At 41.5% G+C, this 22674-nt stretch overlaps 1 long non-coding RNA gene across 1 annotated transcript; it reads right to left on the reverse strand.

The window, feature by feature from the left end:
• Positions 1–974: 974 nt before the first annotated feature.
• Positions 975–1787, reverse strand: LOC147615874 (uncharacterized). The gene is made up of 2 exons (XR_015262582.1): positions 1650–1787; positions 975–1525 (listed from the first exon to the last, which is right to left on the reverse strand). It is a non-coding gene; the product is annotated as an uncharacterized LOC147615874 (long non-coding RNA).
• Between the last annotated feature and the right edge of the window lie 20887 nt (positions 1788–22674).

The following is a 22674-nucleotide window of genomic DNA, read 5'->3' on the forward strand; positions in this document are numbered from 1 at the left end:
TAAAAAGACATCCAGATCTAAACCCGTCTAGGAAAATCCATAAATAATAAATATCTTAAGAATTAAATTATATGAATTACTATTAATTAAATGTACAAAAGAGTGCGTCTCACTGCAAGACACACACTACTCAGAAACAGTGATAAAACACCTCTAACTGATGGTAAGGAAACTCTCTAAGACGACCATGGCAATCTTGAAGAGACAGAAGAAGGGATCTCCTGAAGTAAGTGAAGCAAGAGAAATGAGCAATATGAAAGTTTCGGGCCGTGTAGATGGTCCAGAGAGCCCAAAATCTCATCCAAGAAAGAAAGGGTGTATAATCTAGTAATGGAGGTAAAACTGTGGAAAACAACCAGAAGTCTCAACCGAATCTTCGACCTGGAAATCTGATGCGTAAATGTGTCAAGAAATTGTGGAGGAATCGATGAACGGAGGGGCAAAACCATAGCATGTGGGGGACTGTTTCCTGTGTACAAGAGCATCTTCTACAATCCGGTGATGCAATGCGCCTAAAAAACACACACACACACACACACACACACACACCACAATATAGATTACAGTCCATGGGACTCGAGTTCAAATTTTGATTTACCCATACCGAGTTCAAAATTTGACTCACCATCTCCCCTCCACTCTAGGGCAGGGTGGAATAAAGAGTGTGTTGGATAATTTCATGGCAGAAAAAAAAACAATTGTTTAAAATTTTTCGTAAAAAAGGGCATCAAAATTAAAAATTGACACCAACTGCATGTTCAGAACGTCAAGTTGAAGGGCAAGGTGTTTAAAATGCATCTCAGTCTTTTCTTTTTTATAATCAACCATTTTCCCTACTTTATTCCAGGACCATGGGATTGTTCCTTCTCCCAACAAATGGGGATTGTCAAGTTGATATCAAAAAAGTGTGAAAATACACTTGACAGAATTCAACATGTCCTTAAGAACTTTAATGAACAAGTGAAGCTGCTAAAAGGTGGCAAGCTGCAATATATGCACTTTTTTTTTTTACTTTTGGTTTAAAAAAAGCGTCAATAGTGTAAAGAATCAATAATCCAATCAAATATCAATGGGAAAAATAAAGCTCACAATATGGGATGAAAGGTACCCCATGTTGCAATGTGAGAGATGGGTTGGTGAGGGCCTTGGGGCTAGTTAGTCTCAGGGATTATACAAAGGTAGGGTTCCAAGTAAGGGACATTAATTATATGGCAATACAAAGAGAGTTTGTAAAGGTGCAGGCAAATGTGGGATTAAAATCCCACTTTCCACCTTCTACACATGGATGGCTTCTCTTAGAAAAGCAAGAAGGAAGCACCACATGGTGATATGATGCCATGCTAGATGGTTGCTTTGTATGCTAATCTCATGGACCAAATTGGGTAGCTTTTGATACCCTTAATGAGCACATCTAAGTATAATTTAATTGCTTGTTGGAGATCACTTCACTTTTCTTTGATTTGAGATGGATACATTGTACCTTGCCTTCAATGCTCAGCTTTCATTTGCCCAGGAAACAATTGGCCTGTAACATACATAAAAATAGCATTCCAATGCATGTCAATATCATTCACAAGCTCCACATGAAATTTTTCAACCCTCACTCATTGCAACCTTCCACAGTAATCCTATGAACAGGCCTGTTTTACCTTGACGGTTGGGGGATGCAAGAGGGGTCTGCCTGCCTTGTGCAAAGCCCATTTGCACTATACTTTGCAGCTCATCATCCCAAGCCTGTGAAATCTGCTGCACAATTGAATGCAACATGAAAATTAAGGCATTTGATCAACTACACTGACAAGATCATAAAATACATGGACATGCATGTGCATTGTACATGTGTATAGGCATGTGTGGTTGTTCAAAAACACATTTGCATGAATTCACCCGTATATAAATAATGTATTCACAACTATTAACTACATTGACATACATGCATCTTTGAACATGTATGTGTATATGTGTTTTGTAAATGTACATGTGTATGTCAATGTTTTTGTTTGCTTAATTATGTACACATCTAATGTATGTACTTATGCATCTAGACCTATTTCTAGGACAAATTGGTGAAGGTATGTGCACATATTTATGTACAAAGTACACATGCATATAAACCTATTACTAATACAAACATATGTGAGTGAGAATGCACACATACATCATGCATGCATATTTGCATGTGCATGTATGTATTTAAGTACGTAAGTGCATGCATACACACACTTAAGTACATACATAGAACTTTTGTGTGTATGTGTGTGTGAGAAAGAAAGTAATCTTAACGTCTATGAAAGACGGAAGAGCCATGGTCAAGTCCTCTACTTGGTAATGGTCTTGTCCTTCAGCCATCGCTTGACAAGGCTAATTAAATGCATCTTCTACATGCATTTGCTACCTAAATGGCTAAACCAACCATCTTAGATTCAAAAAGAAGATGAATCAGAGCTAGCTCCTACTCTCGCACTCCACAAAGATGATGTTGTTGTAAGCAATTTGTTGATGGTAGCAGCACAACGATGGTGGCAATGGCGACAAGAGTGGCCTCTGAGGTATGGGGGCGTATGTCAAAGAAATCTGTGATAATAGTCTGAGATGAGTCCTCTTGAGTCTCTCTCTTGGAGTGCAGCCTCAATACTGCCTCTCTTGGCGTCTGAGCTCCATCACGAACATGCCTAGGCATCTCTGATCCTCATACAGCGTCACCCCATGAGAGTGGACCAAAACCGTCTCAGAAATGCACCTGCAGACTACCAGTGTCTGGGCATTGTCCGGATGTGGATGGGCGCCCCACAGGTGCAGCAGCATTGGTGGACAGGAAAGACCAAGCAGGCCGGACTGTCACGTGTGGAAGCTTAGAGGAACCTTGTTAAACATGGAGAGATCATAGCTAGATTTTGCAAGTGAGCAATGTAGAAAAAAGAGAGAGGGGACGACACAAGATTGGGTCCCAATAAAAAGGCCCCCGCCGAGAAGGTGTATCTGCTTATATTGCTGTATGAGAATGTATGACTGACCTTACGGTTGGAGAACCCTGTTTGTACTGACCAAAACGAATTGCAAAAGACTGGCAAGGGGGGCTGAATGCTGGCTGCCTTGATCTGCTTCTGTGGACAGCTACGTGACTTGCATTTTGCACCTACAGGCTGAGGATGCAAGTGTTTTTGCTTCAACGCTGAATTGGGCTAATTGGTAGACCTATTGCTTGCATTTTAGCATTGAGGACTAGCTGTATCTACTCCAAGAGTTTGCAGGTAATGAGATGGGAGGTATCGGACTGAATTGCCCTTTATATAGGGGTTAGGGGGTGTATCTTTGCCGGCCGACCCCTGGTTGTGGCTGGTCGTAGGGCTAAAAAAGCCTTGTATTGCATGTTTGCATGGGCACCCAACCATAGTTACCAGGAGTTTCAGAAACGCCTGCTTTGAAACGGGTTTCAGAAAGGTTTCAGAAGTTTCATATTTTTTTGAAATGTCCAAAAAAAGTTTCATACAAAAAATGTAAAAATATATATATTTTTCAATATAGAATATACATGAAAATATAAATTTAGGCCATGACCAAGGCTCAAGCGTCCTTATTGAGATGGTCAACTAGTCACTACCAAGCAAAAAAGGAATGTCAAAAAAAACTTTCATACAAAAAATGCAAAAAATACAAGTTTCGAATATACATGAAAATATGTATTTAGGGGCCAAGGATGAAGCGTCCTTATCAAGATGGTCGACCAATCATCGCCAGGTAGGAAAGGAATGCGCGTGCAAGTCGAGTAGCAAGTAACAAGAAAAAAATGCGCTTTGGAAATGCATATGTATGAAACTGGCATGTAAGGTTTTTGGGTCTTAAAAATTTTAGGTGAATAAAAAAAGGAGTTTCATATTCTAAAACGTTTCGTAAAAGTTTCGGTCGGTTTCATATGATTTGAAACGGGTTTCGTTGCTACTATGCACCCAACCTACCCATGGACCCCTTTTGTGTGGTCAATGGTGTACAGCTCTTGTGCCTATGTGCTAGGGCTTCCAGAATAGAGAGAGAGAGAGAGAGAGAGAGAGAGAGAGAGAGAGAGAGAGAAGAGAGCAGTGGGACTCAAACTGTCACGTGCACAAGGCAATGCCATGGCTGATCCCAAATCTAATCCCAGCATTTAGCCCTAATCCAGGCAACAATATTAGGTGCATTTTATGTCACATTTCATGTCAAAGGACAAACAAGCTGGCCAACAGCCCCTGGAACTAGCCGACCAGCACCCATGCATCATATGTAAGGAAGTAGTGCATTAGCTCATATATCATCTTTCTCCCTTTTGGAGATTGGTCATAAGAAGTCAGTAGCCCTTTTGGGAAGGTTCGGAGCCCCAGTCTGGAACATGTCAGGCAAGAGCTACGTAGATCAGTCTCCCAGCCTTAGATGTCAAGGTCAGTCCCTTAACCCACTTGGAGAACAAGCATTTAGGTCATCTGAGGTTAGGTATGGTAAAAGTCAGTCTTTTAGATGCATAATACAGCATGTAGTTGCCTTGGTACATGGGGGGCCTTCAATGGGTAAATTGGAAACCAATCTGGTGGTCTCTGCTTTCTTTTCCTCTCTCTATCTCTACCTCCTTAGTATAAAAGTTTGCTTCATGCTCACTTCATGAAGGTAAAAAGGTCTTGTTGTGTGTTACATGATCTAGCCAGTTGCATGTTACATTGGTATTTGAGCTTCTAGTTGTGACCTAGGTTGACTACCTAAGTGAGAAAAACCGTGAATGGTAAAACTCAGGTCATGAAAAAACACTCAACTATTCACCATGTCAGGAGAAGAAAAAAGGAGTTAGCAAGAAGGCATCACTCCAGAAAGTGTCCACGAAGACACCACTGCAAAAGAAAGTGTCCCCGAAGACACAAGAAAAGAAATGCTTCCACACAGCGCAACTATACTCCTTCAAGAGCTAATGGAATTACTCAGGCTACATCCTACAACAAGCAAAAGAAGAAGAAGAAGAAAGAAAAGCAACCAAAAGAGCAACCTAAAGAACAGATTATGGAGTAGGGTTCCCAAAGTTTTCAGCATTCTTCTCATGGAGCAACAAAGAAGACGGGAACTTGATGAGGCGCGACACATAGAGGAAACCAAACGCAAGGAGGCTGAAGACCGACACCAGGCACAATGCGTGGCGGCAAAATACCAACATAAGCTAGATCAGGAAGCCATGCAACTCCAACATCAGCAATTGCTAGCAACCTTTCAGGCCAATCTTATGGCAACACTTCCCAAAATGGCACCTAGTCCTAGCACCTCATCCGCTCCATCATACGACCTCAACCAAACTTCAGTAAGTATGATGGTAAGTGTGATCATTCTATAGTTACACAGTTTATTCATCAATTTGTTGCATATTTTCCTTTGGCTAAAGTTTTAGATCCACAAGACAAAGTCCATTAGGCAGCTCCGCACCTCATGGGAGAAGTCATTACTTGGTAGCAGCATCGGTCAGGTCTACACACAAACATAACCACATGCATCACCCATTACGTATGGGAGACTGTTGTGTCGGACCTCAAAGCAAGATTCCTTCCACCCCAGTAGTACATGACACCAATTTAGAGGATGAGGTCTCAGTAAGGTATCTGCATTGTAACAGTTCTCCAAAGTAATACAATCAAATACTCCTGCTTGCGGCCGCGGGGGGGGGGGGGGGGGGGGGGGGGGGGGGGGGGGGGGGGGCGGGGCGGGTGACTCCAGCAGCTAAATTGGGACCCAATCTAGTGTCTCTGCTTTCTCTCTCTCTCTCTCCCTAGCTCTACCTCTTGTGTATAAAAGATTGCTTCATGCTCACTTCATAAAGGTATAAAGGTCTTGCTCTGTGTTACCCGATCTAGCCAGTTGCATGTTACACGGCAAGTGGCCCACTGTTGTGTTAAGGGAAAGGGATACCAGGCATGGGAACAGCAGTGGAACAGATGTTTAGTTCTTCATCAAGACTTAAGTGGAGTTCAGAAGTGAACGGTGTTCAATCAGAGTGTCAAAGTCTAGCAATCCAAGCAGTAAGTCTCAAGTCAGTAGTCCAAGGAGGACAGAAGGATGACAGAGTATCCACCCCGTCATCAAGTTTAGCAGAAGGTGATGTCAGCCTAATTGGCAATAGCATGGGTGCAATCGGCAGCATTAGAACAGCATCAAGGGCACACATGTGAAAAGCGACGGCATTTAATGCTGATTTTTTGTGGACATAAAAGCAGGCTGACAGCCTTTTATATGGCCGACCAGCATTCTAGGAGCATATATAATAACATAGCATCTTAGTTAATAATTCATCTCTTCCCTCCTTCGGGATTAGGTCATCAATTAGTCAGTAGAAGTGCATCAAACACCTTTTGGGCAGGCCAAAGACCTCGTGAAGTTGTAAAGACATACATCTTTTTGTACCATAGTAATATAGTGAATACCAACAGCCATCTCTCTCTCTCTTCTCTGTCTAATCATTTCATTAAGCATCTACAAGTGTTTCATAATCAGGCTTAGGGATGGATCTTCCGCGCATGCAACACAAACACGACACACAATAGCCCTAAACTATTGCATTGTTTGTGTACACAATACAAGAAAATGTGTTACAACTATATTCTCGTGTACAAAAACTGACTGAAAATGTAAACCACAGCAATCAGCCCAATACATTGTTGTAGTCCCTCCTTGGCCAGCCCACGCTTCAGAGAATCTCTCTACTGGGCACTAACGCCTGGGAAAATCCAGATGGAAAATGATGAGCACCTATGCAAGCTTATATGCCCTCCATGTGTGCTGGTCAGCCTACTCTACTCATATCCACCTGTAAAGGATAGGCCCACGACGAGCCCACGCCTGGCTGACCACAACTCTGCTAACCAACCACCACATAGCACCTGTGCAAGTCAAAACTGTTGCTCAAATCCCCCAAACACCTCCACCCATCATCGCAGCTATCCTCAGTTGCATGGCCTCCTGATAAGCTTGCAACAACGGACGAGACTCGTGCATGAACCAGACAGCCTACTGATCCTCATTGAACCAGACAGCCTACTGGATCAGATAGCCCTTGAACTTGCTGTTATGTACCCTGTATGAGGGTTGGGCAGATTCTGAGCACAGATTCATCCTCGTCCAACGAGGCACTCAACTCGGGTCCATGGTACTCCACAAGACTACTTGAATGGGACACCAGATGCATCTTCCTATGGCCCGGTAACTTTAGCTTGAAGACTACATCATTGAGCTTCATGATGATCTTAAGTGGACTTTTCTCCAGAGCTAGCTTGGAAGCAACCTCCCTGATCTACTTGAGTCTCTCCTTCATGATCTTCAAATAAACCCAAACTCCCTATGTGAAGGTACTATCCCAACGATGTTCGTCAACCTCTTGGTCTTGCTTTGCCATTTGCCTAAGCCTTCTGCATTTATTCCCAAACTTGTCACAACATCTAGTCCAAGTCATGAACCACTTGATCAACACCATAGTTCCTTGTGAAAGTCTCCAGAGCTCTTGATGACTGGATGACCATATGCCACCTCAAAGGCGGTCTTCTTCGGTGCATGCACCGTATTATTGATGGCATATATGGCAAGAACTCCTCCTAAAGAGCCTGATGCTCCTGACAGTGACACCACAGCAAATATCCTCCCAAGGCAATTCTAGAACTAGCAAAGGGTGAAGCTTACTAGCTGCTTTTCTAATATCTGGCTTTGACTTCTAACAGACCTGGCAAAACCGTACATACTATGCATATCTTCATGCAAGTCCAAAAGAAGAGATGAGACGTCTCCAATGTCAAGCCCTCACCACAGTGTCCGTAAACTAGAACATCATGTGCTTCATGCAAAAGCACCTAGCTAAAATCACCACCCTTGACGACACAAAATCGATCCTTAGAGTACAACCATCCATCTAAAATGGTGTACTCAGAAGCAATGCCATGCACGCACTTGCTTCAAGGCTCCTTGAAGTCCGAGCCCTTAGCATACAATGCCTTCATCAGCACAAAGTAATCACTATGGCAAAACTATCCATGGTATGCACGAGATGTGGCCTTCGACTAAGCTTGCCGGCTACCACATTCTCCTTATCTGGCAAATAATCAATCTGGAAAGTGAACTCCGAAAGAAAGTGCCACAACTGAAGCTGGCAGGGAGACGAATGTTGTTGTGACTATGTCAGCAAATCTCTCAGCAACCAATGATCCATACAAATCCGGAATCCACACCAATCAAATAGTGACGCCACTTATGAAGGGTATGCACCAGTACGAGCAGATCCAGGTCATACATGGAATATCGTGTCTCTACACCGTGGAGCTTCCAACTCTCATAGGGGTGCCCATGTTGTTGCACTGCTCCAAGGCCTTCTCCACTGGCATCACAAAAAAAAAATGAACTAGAGAATGGGAGCAAATGACATAAGAACTTTGAGCTTCACAAAACAGACCTACTCAATAGCCAGCCATCGTCTCTTCAAAAATCCTAGCATACCGGAAGGCATCCTCTAGTGTATTGCTAGTGCCTAGAATCCGATCACCCTCACCCTCTGTAAGGTGCAGCTACTGAAATCATCCAGAGGGGGCTCTGATCTCTCTAATCTGCCATGTGGACCAACTGAAAAAGTGAGCAAACCACAGCTCTCATCCGCGCCATGGATTGTCAAGAGAATATCATGCCTAGTAAACACACCTAGCCACTGTGGGGGAGTCGGGTCTCGGATAGGGGTCAGCCACTCTTGGGGAATACTAGAGTTGATGTCGAGGCTGAGTCTGTCTCTACTCCGGATACCAGGCAGGCCTCTCTCCTAAGCCTCCGAGGGAAGCTGTCTGAATGCAAGCCAATCTCCAAGGGACCTCGAAGGTCCTATGCTCAACGTTCCCCATGATACATGAGGTCGGCCTCCCGACAAATGGCCACTGGGTAAATGGATCAAGGGGTTTTAGGTCAGGGGCTGCCAAAGGTGCTCCTCTGAGGCCACCAAAGCTGACTCTTGAAGGGCCGGCCTGAGGTGATCCCAAGCTCGGAGTAGGCTGGCTGCAAATCTGTCCTCAAAAGCTAGGCTAAATCCACAAGCTTCCATCTCTGTGAAGATCCATCTGGTGCTATGCAGCCAGGGGGCCCCCAGGCTTAGAGTACGGGCTGAAATCCGAGCCAAGAGGAAGTCCTTCGAAAGCTCACCACCCGGAAGGAGTCCTCTAACAATCAACTTGCCCAGCAGAGGGCATGGCTCTGAATGGCGCGATCAATGATGCCTAGGCCCCCTCTACACCGCAACTGAATGATCATTCTCAAGGCCACCTTGGCCCGGGCAGGCCTCCCATCACTGCCGACCCACAAGAAGTTCTGGATCAACCGTTGTACCTAACCAATGCATGCTCAGGAGAAGGCCCAACAAGAAGTAATGTACAAAATGATGGCAAGAAGGACCTGGTTCGCCACCAGGCCGGCTAAGGAGAGCCTTGCAGAACTCCAGTACAAAAGCTTCTTCCGAATGCTCATAAGACGAGGGGCGAGTTTCTCCTCCGAAGAGATATCGATGCCCACCTGGCATCTCAGATGGTGGACTAGGTGCCCCTCAGGATCCACTAGAAAGCCTCAAATGGGCGCCAAGTCGCAGCGGGTGTAGAGCCTACCCAAAAACCCCACAACTTGTGCCAATTGATCTGCGCTCCTAATGCGCAACAAAAGATCTCGATCGCCTCCGCAAATCTCTGGAGATTCTCCCCATCTCCGGATAGGTATGCTGCTATGTCGTCTGCAAACTCTGAGTCCAATAGCTCCTCCTGGGTACGGATGGGGAGACACAATCCCTGGAGCCCCATCTTCTGAGCTGAGAGAAAACTGCTCATGGCCTCGGCAACAAATAGGAAGAGGTAAGGTGCCAATGGACAGCCCTGCCGGACAAGGGAAATCTGTCAACACCACGGATCCACTCCACTGGGAATCCCATCCGATGCATTGTGCCCTCCAGAAAGCTCCAGTCAACTCTATCATAAGCTTTCTCAAAGCCTAGGAGGAGCACAATGAGGTCCTACTACCGCATCCTGGCCGAAGCTGTCGCCTCCTAGAAAGTGAAGATATGTTGTCCAGAATGCTCCGATCCTGAACAAAACCAGTCTGAGTGTCGTGGATCAAGTGAGGGAGGAAAGGCTGAAGTACCCGGCTCATGGCCTTGGCCAAGATCTTGTAGGCGGTCCCAAGGAGGGTAATGGGTCTCCACTGCCGGATCTATAATCTGTCACCACCATCCTTAGGAATCTGTTAGAATATATCATCTCCAGATGGTCTACATCACCTTTTTCTTGCTTGTACTCGTCATTTTATGAGACCCTACATTTGCATATTTTAGCAGATATTATTTAACATTTCTCTACCATTTTTAGGTATTTTAAAGCATTTTATGGTATTGTCCTGCTGCTGTCGGCCTCTGCTACAGCTGGCCAACCAACACTCTGAGAAATACATAAGGGTTCTCACCCTTTCCCTCACTATCAGATGCCAATGTAGATGTTAGTTTCACTTTGCTCAAGAGAAGATCGGGCAAAGAAGTAGTCCGTTTTGCAACATAAGGAGACAGGTATATTTATATACAATCCTCTTTAATTATGAATGTGACCTTCTTACATTGAACATTGAGAAACATAACAACGCTTGGTTCAAGGAAATCTTTGTAGCCTGTAAAGTGATTGTTCACATCTAGTTCAAGCACAAATTTGTCATATTACTACACTCAATCATGTATGGGGATTATAAAACACAAAAGGCTTGAACATTGTCTTTACAAAATGTAAAACTTTTAAAATAGGTGATAAGGCTTTTATATAAACTATTGAGCTTATGAAAATTGAGGCATTCATTGCATATTGTGCCTTCCAAAGATAAGCATGATTGTGGCCTTGTAGTTTACTAGTTTCTTTTTCTTTTATGAAGCTGAAACTCAAAAGTCTAGACATCAATTTCAAGGTGACTTAATTGAAAATAGTCTTATCCAAAGAGGAAGGGACATAATTTTAAGACACCCCAATTATGCCATTGTTTTTCACGAGGATATCCTTAGATGGATAATTGAGCTCTTTATGTAAGAAATGAACATGTCCAATAAAATTTCATGAAAATAATTGTGCACTCGTTATTTAATATATTTATTTTTTACATAGAAGAAATAGATTTAAAGCCATGGTTTTAAAAGACAGATCCATCTTGATGTAGTACAAGAACAACATCGCCAAAAGGCTAATTTTTAAAAGCACAAAAATGGAATACTATGTGGACTCATCTCAATAAGAAAACATTCTTAATTCAATATTGAGAAAGGTTGCGTTGGGTATCGATTCATAAAACCAAAAAGTGGAAAGGTTTAGGTGATGTCCCTTTAGAAGCTCAGAAAGAGGGGAAGATGTACTCACATGCAAAGGTTACAATCTCAAAGTCATAAATAGAAAAAATAATCATAATTTGCTAGTATTTATTTAAGGGAATTATAAGGTTCATACTAGTAAATTCTTTGTTAAACTAGGTGGAAGTGGGACCATCATAAATAGTAGTAATAATAAAGAGGGGTCACAACATGATTCACATATAAAAATTTACTTGCCATCATAAATAGTAGTAATAATATAGAGGGGTCACAACAACGAGATTCACACATACAAATTTACTTTCCATTATCTTCACTTCCTCCTCTCTAAAAATGAGCCACCACATCGACAGTTTGTGTGTTACTAGTTTTTCGGACCCAACTTTATAATTAATCTTTGTTATTGTTTTTTGAGATCCCAACTTTCTAATTAATCTTTGACATAGCAAAGAACTTAGGAAGTGCATCCTCAAAAACTTAAAAAAGATTCTTTGTCCCTTTATACATACAACCTTGGGCAAACTTAAACATAGCATAGAGAATATTTAGAGTATTCTTCACAATACTAAGATACAGAAAGAATTCGTTGAAACATAATTATAAAGATCTCATGTAATAGACCTAGGTTGAAGCATAATTATAAAGATCTTGTGTTGTAGACCTAGAGTACTTGACAACACGTACATATTTTTTCTAAAATTGGGTCTTCAATCATTGACACAATCTTTCATGACTTTATGGATTTTCTACCAAGAATAATACTTTCCATAATATACAACTAGCTTCATGTTTGGATTTCTCTAAGATAAATCTCTTTTCTCGATGGGTTTTCATACTCCATTTATCGACTATCTTTAGATTTACTAAGATGTTATTCACAAGGTCTTGTTTCTCTCACGCATTTTTTTGCACAACACCTTAAATATCAGACCTTTTTAATGACATCTCAATATGGGATTCAATTTTAGGATAGGGAATATAAATTAGAACTATAGTAAATCAAGGATGCTACTTGGTAAAATCTTGAAAGATGCTATAACCAACAAAAATACCTAGCAAATATGTAAGAAAACATTTCAAGCTTTACTAATTTAGACGTCATTAAATTGTATGAAGATAAATATTTGGTAGTTAATATTGCTAATTTGTTTTATAATTTGAGTCTCTCTCTCTCTCTTTCTCTCTCATGTTTATTAGGACATCCTTTTGTATGTAGAGAAAAGGAGTACAAAAGTGTCTCTCACTAATTTAGAGGAAAAATGCTAAAATTATTCAAACACTCTGTGCTCCTTGTCTCTACATGCTCTCTCATGTTTCTTAGCATGCCCTTTTGCATGTAGAGATGAGGAGCACGCAAGAGTCTCTCAATAATTTAGAAGAAAAACCCTAAAATTATTGAGACTTGTGTGCTTCCTCTCTCTCTCTCTCTCTCTCTCTCTCTCTCTCTCTCTCTCTCTCTCGTTTCTTACCACATCCTTTTGTGTGTAGAGATAAGGAGCACGTAAGAGTCTCTCAATAATTTAGAGGGAAGAACCTAATATTATTGAGAGACTCTTGCATGCTTCTTCTCTCTACATGAAAAACGAAGTGCTAAAAAACTAGAGAGAGAGAGAGAGAGAGAGAGAGAGAGAGAGAGAGAGAGAGAGAGAGAGAGAGAGAGAGAGAGAGAGAGAGAGAGAGTCCTAACATATTTTGTTGATAAAGGTAAACACTTTTTGGCAGATAAAGGTAAACAAGTTTTGCCAGATACAAAAGATAGACCTTTGCTTGTGGTGGCGAAGAGAGGCGCTTTCTAGTGGTAATCAAAATGTGGGTGCTGGTCATGGTGCCTCTTCATCATTTCGTCCTGGTGCCACAAGATGGACTCGAGAGAAAGATAACCAAGGTAGGGTATCACACGGTATAATATGAGACCTTGAGTTACCAAAAGAAAATCAGGTAAATTTCCCTCTTCTATTTGATAAAACAGGGGCTATGGTCTCAACCTGGAGGGACAAGAAGTATCCGGATGTCAAGTGGAGACAAGATACATCACCTAGTGATGCCCGTACTTTAGGTGAGAAGGAACGAGTGGATGTCTTGCTACAAAGAGTATGGGAACAGATGGAGAGAGAAGGCATTGAGGATCCTGTGCAATATTTTAAAGAACGAGAGGCCTGTTAAACAATCCTAAAATGGGATTGATCCTACAAAGAGTATGGGAACAGATGGAGAGACAAGGCATTGAGGATCTTGTGCAATATTTTAAAGAAAGAGAGGCCTGTTAAACAATCCTAAAATGGGATTGATCATGGTGAAAGATATAGATTAAGCAACATAATTAAGGTGGATTAAACCACACTAAGAACTCCATAAGAGAGAGCGAGAGATTGCACACTCAACACTCAATTCTGTTGCATATCTCAAGTGAACCATACAATGATATAGGCTTTCTAGCCTTATTCCACTTTACATGTCATCATCCAAGTGGCAACTCCTTTTCCACTCTTTTGGTCAACACTCACACACCATTCAATATTACATGTGGCATTCTTATCTTGCCACAATATTTTGCACCTCTAGGGTGCTTTCCCGCATACTCAATAACCCCTCTTAATTGAGGTGTTCCACAACTCACCCATCACCCATCAATGTAGCATTACACAACCGCAATCGCTGCCTCTCAACACTCCCCCTCAATGATACATTGGAGTGTCCATCAAACAAACATGTGTGCACGTGTTTACCATCTTAGACACCAAGTCCATTTTGAGCCGACTCGCTCACAGCGGAACCACTGAGTCTAATTTGAACATATAAGTTCGGGTGGGAACCAACCCATGAAGTGCATCGCCTATGCGTGCACAACTCAATGCACACCACATTACAAACCGTTTCAAGCACCCATGGGCTCAGGCGGGGGACCCTCATAATTTTGGGTGAGAGAAAATACAATCCTTTTTATGCGTGCAAGCAAGGGCAGGGTACCCACAAAATCCAAAACAATTTTCACGGTTTTACTTTTAGAAGCCAATATTTGCCTACTATTTCAGGGGATACATTTTTGTAACCCCATGAGGAAATTTATCTTGGCCCAAGCGACTAAAAGGATGTGTGTGAACATCATCTACTTTGGGGTAAGTGTCTGAATACATCCTTATAGCTACCAAGGATAGACCTTATCTTTACAAGCAAAAAACAAACAAAAGAAATGAATTCTGCAATCACTTTAAGCTACACCGAATTTGCATTTTTTTAATTGAGCGCCAGACAATGACGGACCCACTGACACCCCTGGTCGTCTTCCTCCTCGCGGTTTCTTTCTCTGTGCATGCCATAGTTGTGATGATGATGCTTGTTGTTCAAGCAATAGCCACAATTGCAGCCCCTTCTTTGCTAGCACGTCTTTTAGCCCTGAAGTCTGCTACTCGTAAATCAGCATCTAGAGCCCCATCACTCTAGTGCTTCTCTGCTGCTGTCTTCAACTGTGTTTGTGCTTCGTCTTTCAGACCCACGACAATGCTCTATAGGTGGGCAGCATTTTTGCGAGCATCAGTATCTAATTTCACTGTATCTTTCCTAGCACGAGCATCAAGCTTCAAAAATCCTGACCCCAAGAGGGCAACGTCTTGACATGCTCGTCTGTCAAGCCTTTCAAATCCCCGTTGCAAGTAAGATAAAGCCCTCCCGGGCACAGGCATTTACAGTCTTCGCATCATTACAAGCATAGCGAACTGCCTCTTTCAACCCACTGTAGCACTGAGGAGAAGGTTTATCCAACGTTTGCTGCTGACTACTACCCTGACCTTTCATATATGCCCTAGTGTTATGTCCATCTCTTGTGCTTACAGTGGCCTCATCATCTTTCCAACATGATTGGGGACTATCTCTAGGACACAACCTTTTTCTACCTCTCCATGCTTTGATATGGGCAGCATGGTAGTCCCACTGGTTGGCCCAAGTAAAGCCCTATTTACTTTTTGTTAGCTCTTTACCGCGTGTGCCTCTACGACAGCCTCTCTTTTGCTCTAAATCTTGAGCTATTGCCTATCATCCTTTCTCTTATGCATAATGTTCTCTTATATGTTTTTGCCGCTATTCTTTGCTCTTGGCTAGGCGTGGCCTTCTTGTTTGATGTGTTTATTGCTATGTCTATAGCCTTGCTACTTGCCCTCAAAGCTAACTGCAATGCTCTTCTCCACCAGCACCGCCTTGCTGTGTTCTAATCCCTTCTCTTTGATGGTTGCTCTTCATACATGGCCTCCTACACGTTTTCTTTAATTGTGTGCTATGTCATCATTAGCACTCTTCTTCCACCTACAACATGACTACCTGACCGTAAATTTCCTCTCCAAGACCTCCAAGTTGAGGTCTTCAATGAGACCATCAATATGGCCATTCTCTTCATAAGCTCCATTTGCATGCTACCTTTCCATGAAAAATAGGCATCTGCAAAGGGTGCTCTTCCTAGGTTTCTCACAAGAAACCATTGAGGTGCCAAATATGTGTGAAAGCTCTCATGGCTTGCACCCAAACATGCCCATCTTCCATGAGCATTTTACTGCACATCTTCTTCTCAATGTACACACATGAACTCCCCCTTGAGTTCACATTTTGCTTGCCACCATTTGACAAGCACGCACCTCCACATAAGATTCATGGGATACACAAATCCCAACATGGCAACCCTTTTCAAATACGAGCATTCTTCCATGCTCAAATACCAAATAAGAGGCAAAAAACACCAAAATACCTTCACAAATCTCCTTGGTAGCTTCTCCTTGATGACACCGAAGACTTCATAGCCTTCATACTTGCTGAAATCTCCATTTTCAGCTTCCATGATGATGAGTAGTCTCTCTATGTTGCAAAACTCCCATTTGCAACTCTCTTGGGCAGCTTCTATGCAACCTCCTTGTTGCAAATCTCCTCTCAAACTTGAGAATGGCATCTTCAAATCTCTCTTAAATCCTCACAAATGCAAATCCAAATGATAATATGAGTGTGCATAAATTTTTTTCTATAATAAACTGAAAATAATGCTTAATCAAATAAACACATAACCAAGTAATCTATACATGAATATTCACTAGACCAAGAGCCCACCCAAGCTTTGATACCATGTTTAAACAATCCTAAAATGGGATTGATCATGGTGAAAGATATCGATTAAGCAACATAATTAAGGTGGATTAAACCACACTAAGAACTCCATAAGAGAGAGAGAGAGAGAGAGAGAGAGAGAGAGAGAGAGAGAGAGAGAGATTGCACACTCAACACTCAATTCTGTTTGCATATCTCAAGTGAACCATACAATGATATAGGCTTTCTAGCCTTACCCCACTTTACATGTCATCATCCAAGTGGCAACTCTTTTTCTACTCTTTTGGTCAACACTCACACATCATTCAATATTACATGTGGCATTCTTATCTTGCCACAATATCTTGCACCTCTAGGGTGCTTTCCCACATACACACAACACCGGGATTACAACTCTCAACAAGGCCAATGGTGGTACCTCTCATTGATTGGGTTTCTATTTTGATGGATTAAGAAGATTTCTCTTTGGAATGTTACAGGTGTGTGTTCACCGTCCAAGAATTATCGCATGTGGTGTAATGTGTTTTAAGGTCAATAGGATATGTTTTGTGCTGTGGAGCATAAATAACATTCCATGGCTAGACAAGTATATGATTATAAGGAATTTTGTGTGTTTTATAGTGGGCACCCCACTACACAATCAAGGGTCATGATTGCAGTGAAATCTCAATTTAAGCCATCATTGGTTATGCAGGATGTCCGGGGGCGGTTCAATGTTGTGGAAGTGGAGTTTATGGATGAAACATTATGGCTTGTGGGGCTATATGTGCCTAATGGTGTTGCACAACGTTGTCAGTTATGGGACGATTTGTTGTGTTTATGCAATGCTAAGCTTGCTTTTGTGTTGGGTGATTTTAATGTATATGAATTACCAGAGCATACTTCTACACCTCACTCTATTATGTATGGGCCGGAGAGGCTTAGCTGGAATGTGTTTGTCAATCAAGTTTTGAAACAAGATATTTGGTCATGGCTACACCCACATGATAGAGGATTTACATATGCCTCTCAACAGTACGTGGGTACAAGAGCTCGTCTGGACCGAATGTATATTTGCCAGCATGATTTGTCTCTGCCAGAGATATTGTCCATGCAGGTGGAATATAATCATATTTTGTCAAATCATTTCCCTTTGGTATTGGAGATGCATAGCCATTATGTATATTTTGGGAAAGGCTCTTCTTAAGGTTAACCAAAATTTCTTGGAGCATATTGTTTTCCATCAGTTTATGTTGCAGGTGTTACAAAACTTTTGAGGCCATGTAATCTTGTTGGGGTGTCAGCTTGGGAGTGTTGTAAGTTCAATATTCAAAAGCTCGGTCACCAATATGGGATTCATAATGCATTATATTTTAGGGAGAAGTTGCAAAACCTAGAATCGTTATTGGTCGATTTGAGCCAGGTGGTTCAAGAGGACTTGACATTAACATAGCTATTGATTGGTTGTCCCATCAAGTTGCAGCATTGCATGAGAATCAATATGTGAGATATAAGCTTATGTCTCGAATGGATGCCCTAATGGGTTCTAATTGTCAGTCACATACGTTCTTTGCTCATTTGCAACGCATGCACGTGAGAATATTGTCAGGATGCAAGATAGGCAAGGAGTATTGATTATACTATCCTAGATGTGTGTATGGAATTTTATCGCCATTTGTTGGGTATGCAATAGGTCATATCTCTTGATGTCATTGCAGCTAGAGTGTCTTTGTTTCACTTGGTTCATCTCACTAGGTATTAGATGTTTCTGCAAATGAATTGGAAAGAGATATTTCTGAGGATGAGGTGGAAGCTGTGTTGAAGCATTTGCCTAAAGGGAAAAGTCTAGGATGGGATGGGCTCCCCAATGAGCTTTTCACAAGTATGTTGATGAGTTGAAGGCCCCTCTCACTTCTATTTTTTAGGAGGTGTGGAATACAGGTATCATGCCTACTGCGAGTTGGAAGATTGGGCTTGTATGTTTATTCCCTACAGTTTCATCCCCAGTTGATCTACGTCAATGGAGACCAATCACATTGATGGGGGACATGTATAAGATATTTGCAAAGGTCTTGGCCAATAGGTAGCAGTGTTTTCTTCCTACTTTGATTCATCCAAGGCAATATGGATTTATTAAAGGTCGGAATATTTTGCATAATATACTAAATGTACAAATTAGGGCTTCGAGGCAAGAGGTGGTTATGATTCAACTGGATATTGAAAAGGCTTATGATCACGTTAGTTGGTCTTTTCTTTCATAGCTTATGCAAGCTATGAGATTTGGCCCTTGCATGTCTTCTTTGATTTATACTATTAGCCAACATGCAGTGGCTAGGCTTATGATTAATGGTGGGGTGACTTGGCCCATTCATTTGATGAGATTGGTCAGGCAGGGATGCCCACTTAGCCCACTTTTGTTTGTAATTGTTACACATCCAATCTTATCTTGACTGGATAATCTAGTGGAGGACGGTGAAGTTGTAGGGCTTACACTTCCAAGTGGAGAGCAGATGGTCGGCTAGGAATTAACAGATGATTCTTTCATGTTCCTTAAGGCTCAAAGAGATAATGTTCAGAAGGCTATGGCTGTTTGGGATACTTTTAGTCTTGCTTCAGGGTTATGCATTAATATGTAGAAATCTGAGAGTGATTTGCTTGGTTTGGGATGGATGGGTAGGTCATATGAAGGGGATACATCAGATGCCACTTGGGTCATCTGATTAGAGTTGATATTGATTCATAGGCTTTGTTGGCATGGATTTCTGCAGGCATAAATTATAAGTTTGTGTATTGGAAAGCTCAGGGTTGGCCCTCGGGGGGTGCACTATATGGAAGCCCCTCCTACGACGTGCGTTCAAGGGGTATTTAAAAAACCCCTTATCTGTGAATTTTGAGCTGATAAAACTACCCCTTTTTCTTTATAGACTTACGGGTTTTTTTCCAAAGTACAATTAAAATACCCCTCTTGTAATTGTATTTCTGTAAATTTACCCAATATTTTGGATTAAAAAAACCCCACCTAATGATCGCATGTGGTAGACTTACATTTTTTGAGGTGCACCCCCCGAGGGTTGGCCTATGCATGTCGGTCCAAAGTGGCACAATCCATTATGATTAGCATGATATCTTTTTTATTGCCTTTATTGCCATGGACAAGCAAAGCTTTGCATCAGATACGATAGCCAATTCAATTTATGCTATGGAAAAGAGTAGGAAATAAGCCAGGGCAGACGTGGATTTCTTGGGAACATGTTACTACTTCGAAGAGGAGTGGAGGGGCATCCCTATTAGATGTCGGATTATATATGGTCGCTAGGAGATGGCCTTTATTATTGCAAGATATGTGTATCTCAAGAGCCATGGGTGGTAATGGCTAAGGCCCTCATAGAGGAGGTTGCACTTGTGCATGGTAATACCAAGATTGATGGTAAATGGTGGGATGTAGTGAATGGTTCCCAATAGGTTCAAGTGGTGGCTTCACCTCTCCTTCCTCATTTGATGATCTCATGGAAGGAGGTATCGGCACACACTAAATGGAAGCCTTTAGATCAGCGATTGTAGTTGAATTCTATGGCATGTGAGGTGTTGGCTACTTCATGACTTCTGGAGTGGCCCGATAAACTTGTTGAGCGGCCAAAATTAAATAGAATGGCTTGATTGGGACTAGTGAGAATTATGGATGCTTTGTAGAGGCCGCTTATTGTCTTTTTGGAAAATCTGTCAATATTTTTGGGTTCCACATGGATATGTATAGTTATGGGATAAGGTGAGGGCAACACTTACACCGTTTGGTGATATTCCTCAATTGGAGGATCAACAACCTTGGTTGAATTGGGCATTTAGAAAGCCTCATGACATTGTCCAGCATACAACAAATCAAGTGTACCATATGATAGTAAAGGATAAGCGCTGGATCACTGAGAAGGCTAATAGGGTATGGAACATCAGGAAGAGTAGGGCTTGGTGGAAGGAAGTAATCTTACAGGGCTGGTGGTCTAAGATTCCATATCAAGAGAAGGTGTTCCTAATAGGGTATGGAAAATCAGGAAGAGTAGGGCCTGGTGGAAGGAAGTAATCGTACATGGCTAGTGGTTTAAGATTCCATATCAAGGGAAGGTGTTCCTATGGTGCATGCTAGTTGGAGGCCTACCATTGTGGGACCAGTTGTGGAAGCAGCGGATTGTTTCTGGTAATCATACATGGCTAGTGGTTTAAGATTCCATATCAAGGGAAGGTGTTCCTATGGTGCATGCTAGTTGGAGGCCTACCATTGTGGGACCAGTTGTGGAAGCAGTGGATTGCTTCTGGTAATTGTGTGTCTTGTACTACATGCTTGGAAACATGCCCGCATCTTTTCATTTCATGTCCAATGGCAAAGAAGGTGTGGGATTTCCTTTCTCGCGTATGGACTTCGTTGATATATAGGACCGTAAAGGTTAAAGACTGGATTTTTGGCAAGATTTTGAATGGGCTAGATAACCCAAAACATTTAGTTTTCTTTTATTTTTTCAGGTGGACAGGTTTCTTGCATATCTGGTTAACTAGGAATGCCTTCATATTTGATGTGCAAAAGTTGGTATTATAACTCACATAGGTCGTATAAAAGGGATATTGTTGTGGCAAGTGTCTTCCTCGCAGTCAGCTCATTTGGTGGAGAATGACATGGCTATATATTGGATGAGGGTACTCCGCCGAGCTACACCTATGGTTTGGAGTAATTAGTGAGGGAAAGTTAGTACATCATATGTCGGCCATGTGGCCATTTGTAAAGTAATTTTGGTAATATATCTTCTATTACAAGAAAAAAAAGTCCTAACATATTCATTATCCATGCATGCATATAGACTCCATATGGACCACCTATATTTGAGGTGTAAGTACACATTAACATACCATCTTTAACACATTCCCTTAATCTTTTACATTTACACCCCAATCTACAAATAGTTAAAAGAATAATCATTTGAGACCTTCCCTAAGCTATGGTACTCTCTACACTATAAAGGTAAAATACTCTCTCCACCCATGCAAATAAATTCTTCAATACATTTTTAACCTATGATTCTTTCTTCATATAAAGAGCATGCCATCTCACTATCCCCAACTTAAACTTTTCCTATCATAAACCTACATAAGGTAAAACACACTCTCAACATCCGTTTTAAAAAAATAGAGAAAATTATAGCGAAGCCACTCAACGACACATGACTTATCTTAGTTTTTCTTTAGTAGAATCATGTGTGATAAGTGATCATTCTTGACTCTTTTAAAAATTCCTTATCAAAGTTACAAAATAATGATTAGCCTTACTTTGGAAAGGAAGTTTAAGAGGTGGCATTTCAATTTTAAAAATATGTTACCATTGAAAGGAAGGGATTAACATGAAGACTCGTTAACCTGGAGGAGACTTGGAGTCTAGGGACACATAGAAATAGTGCAGGGCCTTTAAAAAACTTAAACTAATTCCTAGTAAAATTAAAAATTAAAAGATACATAAGAATGACACATTGAAAGAGTATCTTTAAAAAACCAATCCTTCATCCTTCCTAATGGAAGATGTGAAATTTTCTTAGAACTAATCCTTCATAAATGAAAGATGTGAGATTTTCCTTGTTATGTTGAGGATACATAATAAATATCTTTTTTTTTTTTCAAATCTTGTCCCCTCCAAATAAAATAAAGCCTTTTACTTAAAAAGGATAAGTTCTACAATACAAAATTTTAACTTTTCATACAAATTACTCTCTCTCTCTCTCTCTCTCTCTCTCTCTCTCTCTCTCTCTCTCTCTTTGTCTCTCTCTCTCTCTCTCTTTTCATAATAGAAGATATATTACCAAAAATTACATTACAAATGGCCACATGGCCGCCATGTGATGTACAAGCTTTCCCTCATGAATTACTCCAAACCAAAGGTGTAGCTCAAAGTACCCCCCCCCCTCTCTCTCTCTCTCTCTCTCTCTCTCTCTCTCTCTCTCTCTCTCTCTCTCTCTCTCTCTCTCTCGTGCGTGCACACACACACATACACTCTCGTCACACACACACACACACACACACTCTTATAAGGATTTAATCATGAGTACTTTCTCACATACTCTATGCTACGTGTGTCCTTTCCACTATGTGTGTCCTTTCCACTAATAAAAAGAAGTCTCCATTTCATGTTAAGGGGTGTCCCTTCATGTTTCATATTCTTAGTGTCGCATTAAAGAGTGGCTCTTCATGTCTCATTCCTAGTGTCACTACATTAAACTTTAGGCCTAGGGGAT

The sequence above is a fragment of the Cibotium barometz genome, chromosome 39 (assembly GCF_041138505.1).
Source record: "Cibotium barometz isolate CiBa-2024 chromosome 39, ASM4113850v1, whole genome shotgun sequence".
In the NCBI taxonomy this organism is placed as follows: Eukaryota; Viridiplantae; Streptophyta; class Polypodiopsida; order Cyatheales; family Cibotiaceae; genus Cibotium; species Cibotium barometz.